This window comes from Marmota monax, unplaced genomic scaffold (assembly GCF_021218885.2).
Source record: "Marmota monax isolate L192 unplaced genomic scaffold, Marmota_monax_Labrador192_F-V1.1 WCK01_AAM20220418_F8-fsc00033, whole genome shotgun sequence".
Classification (NCBI taxonomy): Eukaryota; Metazoa; Chordata; class Mammalia; order Rodentia; family Sciuridae; genus Marmota; species Marmota monax.
The window spans coordinates 16,117,967-16,130,897 of NW_026694282.1; the positions used below are offsets into that span (position 1 = coordinate 16,117,967).

General features: G+C 34.3%; 1 non-coding gene across 1 annotated transcript; it reads left to right on the forward strand.

The window, feature by feature from the left end:
- Positions 1-9,064: 9,064 nt before the first annotated feature.
- LOC124108884 (U6 spliceosomal RNA) lies at positions 9,065-9,171 on the forward strand. Its single transcript, XR_006856812.1, has one exon. It is a non-coding gene; the product is annotated as a U6 spliceosomal RNA (small nuclear RNA).
- The last annotated feature ends 3,760 nt before the right edge of the window (positions 9,172-12,931 follow it).

The following is a 12,931-nucleotide window of genomic DNA, read 5'->3' on the forward strand; positions in this document are numbered from 1 at the left end:
ATTATCCTCTGAGATTACTTACATCAATAGGTCACAATTTTGGTATTCAGAAATTATTTTATTTATAATTGATTGTCCACAAATACTTACTGCTGAGGAAGCAAGTCACAATGTGTGAATTCACTATTTCTCCAAGTATCTTAATATTTGGTTGAAGTACTGTCAAATATGTGTAAATTATAATTATATTTTGATTAAGATTTATTATTCATTTTTACATCATGTCAACAATAAAAAATGGCAATTTTCTCCAAGAAATAAATTCTTCAGTGAGAATTTTTGTCACCACCAGACATGAAGTAATAGATACAAAGTTTAGAGTGACGTTTCAGACATTAAACTTGGTGATGAAATAAAAGAACTGAGGAATATTAAACTGGGGATAGAAAACTGTTTAAGAAACTAATGCAGAGAAAGATACTGAGGAACCTAGGGGGAGACATCAGTAGCATAGCATTTCTTCCTTTAAGTTAGAACAGAATAAAAAATTAAATATATAAACACACTATAAAATAGGGGGAAAAACATTGAGGAACACATATCCCACAGAAAGTATATGAACTGCAAGTTTGAAAATTAAGAAACTGCTAAAATTGAATGAACCGAGACAGCCTTCAAGGTTTTAGGAAAATTACAGTTAATACAAAAAATTGCTAATTATTGAGAACCCAACTGACCACAAACTCAAATGTTGATAATGTTCCACAAAACATAAGTTTAGTTCATCTTTCTCCACATAGGATTCTAAGCAACTGATAGGAATGTCAATCAAAAAAAAATGTTTTCCAGTTCAGAATTGCTAGCACAAGAATAGTCAAAAGATGAGCAAATCTATTGACTGGCCTGGTGATAAATTTATTGAAGAGATTATAGACTGGGAGAATTCCTTATTGTTACTATTTCTCACGAGAAGAGGCTTTTGTTTTATTTTAGTTTGTAAATGTGGACTTGGCTACTTAATGTTCTACTTTTATTCATAACCCCCTTGTGAGAAGTGGACTGATAATTATGGGGGTAAATACTTGTAATGTTGGCCTCAGTTCTATCCTTCTTTTGAGGTATGAGTGACCTCCAGGGACATTTATTTTTTTGTTGTTCCCAAAGATCTTTGTAGGAGAATATTTGTCTTATTCACAATAGGTTGACTAGGTGAGTAAAAGTATTTTGTGGATCAGTATTTTCAAGGATATTCGTAAATGACTGAAAGTCAGGTTTACTCACCTGAACAATATTAGTGTAATCAAGGTGATTTTGGCGCAGTCTTCCATGTTTTCATTTTATGCATAAATCTTTATAGATGTTAATGGGCTGGGTGGGTTACATTGATTGGGGGCTTCCCAAGAAATCACACCAGATATTAAACATAAGCAATTGGAAAAAAAATCAAACTAACAGGTTCTGATACTGGAGCACAGAAAGCAAATTACTAAATTTGTCCTTGAAACCAAATATTTTGGAAGTGTAGAAAAAGAAAGAATTCAGTTTTATGAATAAAACAGTGAGTAAAAACAGATGCCTTCCCTGCCCAAAGACAGGTTTTAGTTGAGAGAACTGATATCAGATTCATAACAACATACAGAGAATTATAATTGCAAAAGTTCTATTAGTTAAACCAACATAGGTGACAGGATTATGACATAATAAAAAATGGCAATTTTCTCCAAGAAATAAATTCTTCAGTGAGAATTTTTGTCTCCACCAGATATGGAGTGTCCAAGGTAATCTAAGTCTATAAATCAAATTTGAAGAATATGCTGGAACTATTTAAGTGAAAATTAGAGACAAGAATATTTCAGGCAAGGGGAATCTTGCCTTCCTTTCTTGTAGGAAAGTGAGACATACCATGTTTGTGAAGACAAAAGTGATATAACCCCAAAGACAATGCTCAAGTACCCTCTGAAATAATATTGGAGAGATTTATCAGGGAATAATAACATTCTTTAGTTTTATAGACCATGTCATGAGTTTGACATTTATTTTAAAGACATTTGGGATATACTAGAAAGTTTTTAGCAGCAGAGGGAATGGAGTAACATAATAAAATTTGGCTTTGAAGACAAATGATCATTGTGGCTATATTAAGGAGAATTAATTGAACAGGGGTAAGAGCTGACATGGGAAAATATGTTCAGAAGTTATATGAACTATAAAGATGAGAGGTGATGGGATGCAGAATAAAGAATAATAAATAGAAATACAGAGAAGGAAGTGAAATCAAGATATGTTGGCAGATGATTTAAAGAAATGAAAAATGAGTACCACATAGAAAATGAAGGTGAAGCAAACAAACAAACAAATTCTTAAATTTTGACTTGCAAAACTGAATAAATGGCATTACCAATAATTTAGAAAAGAGATGCAGAAGAAAATCCAGGTGCTGAGGAAATGTTCATGAGTGTATTTGTGCATAGATTCAGTTTAAAGCAATATCAAAGCCTCCAAGAATAGATTTCAAGTGGATATAAAGGTCTAGACTTGAGAGGAGATATAAGCTGAATATACAAAATGAGTCATTTAAATTTCAAATATTAATGAAAAAGCAAAAGAGATGTAATTTTGGAAAAGGGGAGTAGAGGTTGAAAAGAGAACCTGGGATCAAGTCTTGAAGAGTTGAATAGATAAAAAAAAATGAAATTGTAAAATAGAACGAGAAATAATAGCTAGAGAGCAAGAGGATGCAATGGGGACCTAGTGTCACTGAAGTTAAGTGAATAAATTATACTAAGAGGAAGAAATCAGTGAATGCTACCCAGGAGTCAAAGAGAAAAAAAATGAATTTACAATGATGACCTTAATGAGACCATGTGTCAGAAGCCAAACTGAAGTGAACTGAGCAGTGAATAGTGATGAAGTAGTCAATAGAGTGGTTCTTCCCAGAAATTTTCATGAAGAAGCATAAGAAAGAGATAAGGGACGGGTGAGTATCCAAGATTAGAGATGGGTGCTTGATTGTTGTTTTCTTTTGCAGCAAGATATGTGAAAACACTTAAAGGCAATAGACAGCATTCATTTGAGAGAAAGTCATTAATAAACACAGAAATAAACAAACAACAAGTAGCGTGTAATCCTAAGTGGTGGGAGAGCTGTGTCAAAACATAAGTGGCAGGATTAATCATACACAGTAAGAAGGGCATCCCTTCTATTACAAGAGAACACAAATTATAATTAGAAGTGTAATGTGAATTACAATTCCAAGTGCATTACAAAGTTTATTTAATAGAGGGACATTAGCAGAACTCATGCCCAGGGTCCAATGCCCTTTAATTGTTTTATTTAAAGATGATGACATTGCTTAATGAAGATGTGGAGGAAAATTTTAAGGGCCAAGAATTTCCTGAGAGCGAAAAATTAATTAACATTGGTAGAGAGTTTGGAATAGGGTGTTTTTTTTAAATAATAATAATAGAAAAGCCACAGAATAAAAACTTCAGTTTTGTAACCATGGATTTGTAATGATACCAAATACGTAAGTTGCTTCAGCAGATATCAGCTAGACAGACACAGGTATAGTTAAAATGCATTCAATCCATATGTTGAGTTTTGCTAAAAGGATGGGATAAAAAATATAATGAAAAAGGAGTTTTATCAATATTTTATAATTTAAGATAAAGTCAACAATCCTAGGCAATAAATATAGAGGTTCAGAAACCCGATTGTTAGAGTCTGTAAACAAGTCAGGATGGCGCCTGGCATTTTGCCAGGGGGAGTGGTTTGTGAGGTGGCGCCAGCGAGCCATTAAGTGTGGCGATTCCTTATTGGTTGACTGCTGTATCTAGTTTATGTTAATTAAGATAAGCTGTGTGGAATGTATAAATACCTCTGTTGTCCTACAACAAACGGCTCCCACTCCTGCTGTATCAATGTACACAAGTTGTTCGTCACCCCCTGGTTATTTTGCTGCAGCTGGACTGCGGCAAAGGATGGTACAGAAACAGGAGTTGAGCCTAGATGTGGCTATAGAGTCAATAATCTTCATGGCATGCTATGTTTCCTAAAATAGTGAAGAATTAATGCAATAATAAATTAAATGCATAAGATGTTGCACAAAATAGACTTGAGCAAAGAAATGTTTGGAAAAGGTAGAGCAATGATGAAATTCTTAATTCAGCTTGAAAAGACCAAAGTGGAAGTATTTAGACAAAATGGCAATTCTTTAGGTTGTGGGTAGGATTGATAGAGGGTCCAAGAGTGCTTAGCCATAAAGAAGTCAAAAAATGCCTTCTTCACTTAGAAGTCAAAATACATATTTAAACTATCCAGCATGAAGCCAGCTTTAGTATAAAGAAATATTACAAGGCAGGTGCCAACATCTTTGTTGAATCATGAGGAATGGCAAAGAAGCTGACAGATGGCAGTGAAAGAAGGACACAGCATATTCTGTGAACCAAGCATTTTAAAAGGCAGGCAGTCTTGACCTGGGAGATGCAGAACATGCAAGGATGATGGAAATCATCTCCATCTTCAAACCCTGAGCTTGAAGTATGCTGAATACACATCTGCTTTTTTCAAGAGAGGCAAGATAAAAAGCAATTTCTCAGAGAAAAACTGTATTCTATTAAAGTTAGAAGACTACAGAAACATCCAGAGAGGAAGTATTAAAATTGAGTTTGGATATTATGATAAGAAATATGATTTTCTAGGTTATGCACTGAAGGTAAATTATTGTGTGTGTACAGATCCTTGTGAGTAGGTTTATGAGGCAGTTTTTTATATCAAAATAACTTAGTCTCTCAGGTTATGTTCTTCTGAAATGAAGGCAGGTATCTGAGAGGATATGTTTGCACTGATATACAAAAGGAAGAGCTGGCTGCAGAGGCTGCAAGGTTCCAGGATCCCCTGGACTGGATGTCTGAAGGAGAAGAATGTTAAGAGGTTGGTCATATCTGATAGTAATTAATAGATTCAAAAGTCACAGAGGTAGACCCTAGTCTTTACCACTTTGGTAATTCTCTAAGAGTCTTTGAGGTGGGGTGGTAGGTTGTCTTCCATAGCAGCTAACCATAAGGGCCACAATTCTGTCATCACTTGTGTTTAATGAGAATGTCTTCCTCTAAGTTTTCTTTTATCTCCTAAACTTTGGAAAGTGGCATCTTGAAAAATGTTAAGACAGATGATGCAAAGTGTCCTAACCACAAAAGTGGTAACTGTGAGGTTATGATTATGTTAATCACCTCAATTTAATCATCACACAATGTATACACACAGTTGTGTAGCAATTCATGATACATTTTGAGAGATGCATCACTAGATGGCTTCGTTGGTCTTTGAACAACCAATGGAAATAGAGATACTTCCACAAACCTAGTGGCTACATGCCCATTACTCCACATGGCCTCTGAAGCAATCAAAAGACACAATCAACACAAGATGCATGAGGCTGCTTCCAAAGCAGTAGGACACTCTGTTTTACAATACACTTTTTTATAATTAGAAGGATTACTGAAGCCTTTAAAATAATGAAAAAGAATAATGTGTAGTAAATGCATAAACCAGTTACAGCCATTTACTATCATTGTCAAGTGTTGTGTACTGTATTTAATCATATTTGCTATAGTTTTATACAATTGGCAGCACAATAAGTTTATCCTGCAGGACCATCCTCTCTTTTCTAGGTTACAACTTTTATTAAGAAGTTGGAAGAAGCAGGGTTCTACACCCTAGATACTGAGGTTCTTAGTAGTAATCTTTTAATTTGCCTTTTTTTTTTTTATTGGTACTGGGGATCATACCCAGGACTTGTATCTCTGCCAGGCAAATGCTGTACTCCAGCCCTCTTTGCTTTTTTTTAATTGTAGAGTCCTCTCCTCTACAGAATAAACAAGTCTTTGAAAAGAGGTGATATTCAGTGTTGAGATACAGAGTGATTCTGCACCAGCCACCACTGCTCTCTCAAAAACTCCTAAAGCTGTTGCTAGGCTTATTGTCCCTGTCAGTATCATTTTTTACCATGACACTTCCTTCCCTCTGTGTCCTTCTCAGGACACCACCGCCCACCATGCCACCCCTGAGATAAAATATAATGCTCAATCTGTCAGTTGTACTGGATTATTTTTGAATGAGATTCAAGCGTTTCACCATTGAATTCATGGGCCCTAAGTAAAATCTGGTAATTTGAATATCCTTAAATATTCAGCAAAAATTGAAGAAGGTTATCATTTCCTGCTGTAGATGGTGTTATTTAGATGGTGTTCAAAATAAATGAGCATTGTTTCTAACGAAGAATCACTCTTAAATAATTTACCAACTTTATCAGTTTTTGGTATCCTTATAAAAAGACATCATTAAAATATTAGCCTCTTATATAGGATGCTCCCACTGAGTAATCTGGCCACATTTTGCATAAACTTTTATGTCATCAGTTGACCCTCTTCTGGCCTGAAGAGATTGAGTTTGCTATAAGTGTTTTTGTGCAATTCTTCAGTTTTATAACAAATACCTAACCTGATCATTTTTCTCCCTCCTCTAAAATGGCTAAAGTCACTATTTTCCTTTCAGTTCCAAGCTACAACTTTGATTTACCATCAGAACAAAATATGGATAAGCTGAAATAGATAGAGAACTAGTGCTCCACACCAACAGACTGAGAAGAAAACACATACACACATGTAGTGTTTGTTATCAGCTTCATCTGAGCAGAGCCGAATGGAACATTAACTTCAACCTCCTCACCTCACTGAGCCTGGGCTAAAGCTTTCAAGCGCAGTGTGATTTTGAACTCCATTAGTCTCCTATACTCAGGCTGTGAGAAGATTCATTCTCATGCAAGGTCTGCAACTGGTTGCTAATAAAATCCTACCCTGACAAATAAATGGACTGTAATATAACCTGCTTCAGGGCAGTGAAATCTCAGCCACTCAAATATGATCTGTAGCAAAGCAATACGCAGCTTTCTTCTGTTCCCCCAGCAACTCCTGCAGAATGCTCCTCTATCCCTTTGCTTGTCCAAATTTCTCCATTAATGAACTTAAAAACATAAATCGCCCACCACCGAATCACAATGTCCTTTCGTTATGGTGTATAAAGGACAATTTCAAACAAGATAGCTATTGAGTTTAATACAAAGCCCCTGTTAGAGCAGTGCAAATAAAATTTTAGGATTTTTTTATATTAAACAACATAATGGAAATTGAATCAGATAAAGCAAAGAATTTTCCTTAATAAGCTGAAACACAACATGTTCTGTGTCTTTTATGTTTATTTGTGAATTTTAATAAACTAATACCCTCAATGAAGCAAACGGTAGCATCGACTTATCCAAAGTTTGTTATTACAATTTACTGAATTATGAAATGCATAGTAAGGAAGTGGGAAACAGATATAAAAAAGAGATAAGGCAGAGGGGAAATGAAAGGAGATTGGGAGGGTTCTTCCTATAGCATATTCTTCCTTACTTTTCTCTCAGGGATTCTGTGAGGCTCAAATGAGATAATGTTTGTGAAATTGCATTATACATTATGGAACAATAGACAGATGCATGACATTATTTTTACCAAATAGAATACACTCATTTCTTAATAGAAATGATCGTTCACTAAATTCCATATCTGCTATAAATCTAATAGCATAAATGCTGTTAGAAATAAAATGCTATTGTATTACAAAGGGAAAAAATTCTAATGCATAATTAATGTTTAGAGAATTTACATTGTCCTCACAGTTATAAATTATAATGTTCCTTTATCCATGGTAAACCTGCCGAAATAGCTCAACTGGTACTCACTGAGGGTAAGTTTTTTTCTTGCTCATTTCATGTTAAAGCATGCCTAGGTGCCATCTTACCATAATTTCGCTGTTTTCTAGAGTTCTAACATGAATTCAGCTTAGAGTTATGCAACCTCCGTGTGAGGCTTAGATGAAGTGGCCGCAGTCAATGGAAATGTTATCAACAAAGCAGCACTTCATGAGAATGGACACTTACAGAGAGACAGGAGATAACAGAAGCAAAAAAAGAAAGGATGAGCAGAAGCAGAATGTTCACTCATGGCAGGCTTCCTATGGAAGTACAGCCCTGAAGGAGGAAAAAGTGTGAGTTGATGAAAAACAGGAATGGGGGCATGTAGCACCATGCAACAATCCAACATGCACAGGATAATTTACATGAGATCTATGCAAGATCATCTGTTTCCTCTTTATCCCTGCTAGACAAGAAATTATCCCTAAAGGAGATTGGTAAGAAAATAAGTTGTAGACATTATTTAAAACCTTCAAGAACGTAGAACTTTTCAAGGTGAAACAACAAGTTTATTTTAGCTTAATTGAAAGTACTGGATGTGATCTTGCATAGATCACTTATGATCTCCAAATCTTGGTGTGTTCAGCTATAATATGATGATGACAATAATCACGTGATCATGTTATCTTTATGAGCTGTTCAAGGATTACTAGATATTATCATTTATCAGATGTGAGGGTTAGTTTAATGTGTCTAATTGATGGGCCTAAGAGGAATCCAATCATCTGGTACAACATCATTTCTGGGCATGTCTGTGAGGATATTTCTGGAAGTTAGTACAGCCAGGTGTTCCATAAAAAATTTTAATTCAATAAAGATCTGTATATATCATGGTAGTCCCACAAAATTTTCTCACCTAGTGACATCATAGCTGTTTTAGTTTGTGTAAGTGTACAACAGTGAAATTGCCAAATTACATACTTCTCAGAAGGGACCCCATTGTTAAGCAACAAATACACAGTTGTATATAAACCAGACTAAGCAAGGCAACTAATGGGCTTGCCATTATCCTATCCATTGTTGAGGGTTTAAATAGAAAAAAAGGCTGTGGAAGGTTAACGAGCTCTCTGCCAACTGAGTTAAAACATGGATCTTTTCGTGTCTTCGTGTCTTCAGCACTCTTCATTCTTATGCCTTCCAACTATACCACTGGCTTTCCTGGGTCCCCAGCTCTCAGACAGCAGACCACGGGACTTTTCTGTCTCCATGTCAGGTGAGCCAATTCCTTATAATAAATTTATCTGTGTATCTATCTAGCCATCCATCACACTTCTTCTGTTTCTCTGGACAACCTGACCATTAGAGAAAACATTCAGTAAGAAGTGAAATCGTGTGCTCGCTTTGGCAGCACATATACTAAAATTGGAATGATACAGAGAAGATCAGCATGGCCCCTGCACAAGGATGACACGCAAATTCATGAAGCATTCCATATCAAAAAGAAGAAGAAGAAGAAGAAGAAGAAGAAGAAGAAGAGGAGGAGGAGGAGGAGGAGGAGGAGGAGGAGGAGGAGGAGGAGGAGGAGGAGGAGGAAGAAGAAGAAGAAGAAGAAGAAGAAGAAGAAGAAGAAGAAGAGGAGGAGAAATAGAGTTTGAAAAAGATAAAAATCATGTTGTAGAAAATAAAGTTTCCTCTCTTGTTTTAAAGTTCATTATATTTGAATCATGTATGAGTCATAAGTCACAGTAGTTATTTTACTTGGAGGATTTTTAAGGATAAAAACATTCCATGAGAAAGAAAACAAACTTAGTCATTTCAGAAATATCCTCAAATCTAGGATACGTATTGCTTGTGTGTTTTTGTATATAATATTTAACTTATTTGGACCTAATAAAATTATTATGTTAAGGAATACTATCTTGGTAGAGATGAAAGGGAAAAAAAACAGGTAAGGGATGTAAACAGCCATATTCATAGAAGGGACAAGATATATTTCACTCTCCTTCCCTCTCTTTCACTTAAAAAATGTCATAGGAGAAAATGTCACATCATGAACTTCATTTGTGTCAAAAAAGAACAAAGCTGGAGACAATGAAGTAGAGCAAAACACTGGATGAAATAAAATGTTATGTATTCACACAGAGACACATACAAACACTTACATATGTATATGAATGCATTCTTTTAAAATAAATTTTGATAAAAGAAAGAATAATTAGCAGAAGGAAAACTCTGCCAGAATGCAGATATTGACCAGATATTCCTTAGAGGAACTGTCTGGTCCACGATCACATCAATGTGAACCTTTATAACCTGATGTCCAGGGGATATTAAATATAGATATGAATATCTCTTTAAGTTGGTAGCACTCATCAGGGAAAATTGTTTAGCTTCCTTCAAGCAGAAAAGAAAAAATCTATTTTCAAATCTTAATTAGAAAATTTGAGGTCACTTAATGTTAGAGTGTGCAAAACATTCTTCTTAGGAACTCTACATTCAACATAGGTTTTTGTGATGGAGGAAGGAAATAATATATGGAAGTTCTTTTTTTGATTTTTTTATAGTTGTAGATGGACAGAATGTCTTTATTTTATTTGTTTATTTTTATGCGGTGCTGAGGATAGAACCCAGTGCCTTACACATGCAAGGCAAGTGCTCAGCCATTGTGCCACTGAGCTATAGCCCCAGCCCAGGAAGTTTTTTTTTTTTTTTTATAAGAGTTTTTTGTTTTGTTTTGTTTTGTTTTTAACACACCTATCAATGTCAATATCTGGCAATACTGTCTCAGAAAAAAATCCATAATGTATGAAAAAAGACCCACAATGATCTACATGTGGCATTACTCCTCAAATTGATCAGATTACAATCTGAAATACTTCATAAAATTATTGTTTTTGGTATCAATTCTTTATAATTTAGGATTACCATTTTTTACAAAAAAAAGAAACAAGAATAAAAGGAACACTTAAATATTACCATCAAACAGGTGCTGAAGGGTCCTACACAAACTTTAAATGAAGTACTGGTGGCTTTGGGGATTGCTGCTGTCAGCTCCTGGTTTTTTATAATCAGTCTTATGAATAACTAGGCTTTTATTTGTTTATTAGTCTTCTTGATTCACAGTAGTTCTTTTGACCACAATCCATAGTCAAGTGACTATGTCCATCCGAGTATGAATTCATTTTCTTTTTTTTAGTTGTTGATGGACCTTTATTTTATTCATTTATTTATATATGGTGCTGAGAATCGAACCCAATGCCTCACACATGCAAGGCGAGTGTTCTACCACTGAGCCACAACCCCAGCTCTGACTATGAATTCTTTAAGAAACTCTCTTTACTTGCTTGGCAATGAATTCTCCCTTTGGGCTTAGTGAATGTGTTTATCAAGCAAATATAAGAAATAATTAACATATGAATCTTGGATTAAGAAGTTTATTTCCCCAATACCTAAGTAAACTATGAACTAGCTGTGTAGAGTACATACATGTATATAAGAAGAAATCAGGGAATGATTAAATATGAAATTAAAAGTCAAGACACACCCTTGGTTACAAAGGACTATGTATCATTTAAATGTGATTAGTAGATTTTGAAGGATATGAAACACTGAATCATATACCAGATTTTGCTTTGAGATTTTACACACACACACACACACACACACACACACACAAATAGCATAGGTAACTGAGGCATTATCTCTTGTTAACCTTAACACTCAGTATAAAATACATCATACGTTTACTCATGTTCTCATTTGACAGCATTGCTACAGATGTCTAAGCTATTTGGGATCAAATGTAAGAAAATAAAAAGGTTTACAGCAGTGATTTGTGGTTCACCAACAAGCATCTTTTAATGTTGCTCTTCATTGGCCTTTCCACCTGGAAAGATTTGCTACTAATCTGCATTTTTTAAGAAAGTCATTTATTTTCCTATTTATTTAAATGTAAAACACATTTTCTGAGCAGACTTTGTGCCATTATGTAAATATAACTTTTCTTCTCACAGTAAGTGGAAATCACTTTTCCTAACGTTTTTTTGACTCTAGCTAGCCAAGGCAGGCTTTCTATTGCTAAGTATATGGTGTTCTGTTGGCTGTTTTGGAAAGCAGACATCACTTGTATATTCCCAATTGCCCCTTTAGTAACTCCTGGGTAGCCTGAGAATGCACAAGCCCAGGTTTTGAAAAAGTGGCTTACAGTATGTTGACAAAACAAATACTAACTTGGATACATGAAGAATCCAGGGATAAACTTTAAAAGGGGAATTATTATTTTCATACTTAAAAACCCTAAAATTTTATACTTTAGGAGTATGAATAAAGGTTGTAATAAATAACAGTAACACATTTTCAAAAGATAATAGCTTATTTTTTTATTTTGAAAACCAATGCCATATATATTATTATACTACATCAAATGTGGAATTTCTCATAAACCCATCATTTCATGATCTGCAAAAGGAAGGGAGTGACCTTTTCTTTGGTACAATGTTATCATGTACTGTTGCAATCTTTGTTATATAAGCTTTAATATAAAATTAGGAAGTAATTGCACTTGAATGCAATTAGGAATTATGTGAGAATTAAAAAAATAATAACCAGGTATTTATTGAATGATAATCTCTGTTCATCTCCATTTTTCATATTGAAATATCTACATTGAATCTAGAATGCCACTGTTAGTTCTCTAAAACATATTTTAAGTCTAAGTTTTTAAAGTTAAAAATATAGCATTGTACTTCAATAGTGTTTAAATGTCTAGATGGATGTATATTCATATAAATTAGATACATAAATAGATAAATCCATGCACTATAACCATGAGATTAAAGAAAAAAGAAAAATGTTTTCTATATGTGCTACTATGTATATTTTTTCATCTCATTCAAAATAGATGGTAGAATACATTTCATAGGAAAATGGGCTTTGGATTAGTAACAAAAACTTTATTTCATCTCTAAAGCCTCCTTTTGTCAACATCATTATAGTATAAGCTACAATGGAATGACTATGCTCTATAACAGGTTATTTCAAAAATTATTTTACTGTGAAAACTAAGCATTGAATCAAGGGTGAAAATTGAATTTTCTTAAGAAATGCAATTCAGAAAATATTATTTATGGCTTCTCTGGTATAGATTTAATGATAATTAAATGTGTATGCTGTAATAAAATGGTCAAGATCAGAAGTCTAAAATTCTATAAATGTAAGATTCTTGGTACTATGAATAATACAATGTAAGCTCACCCCCAA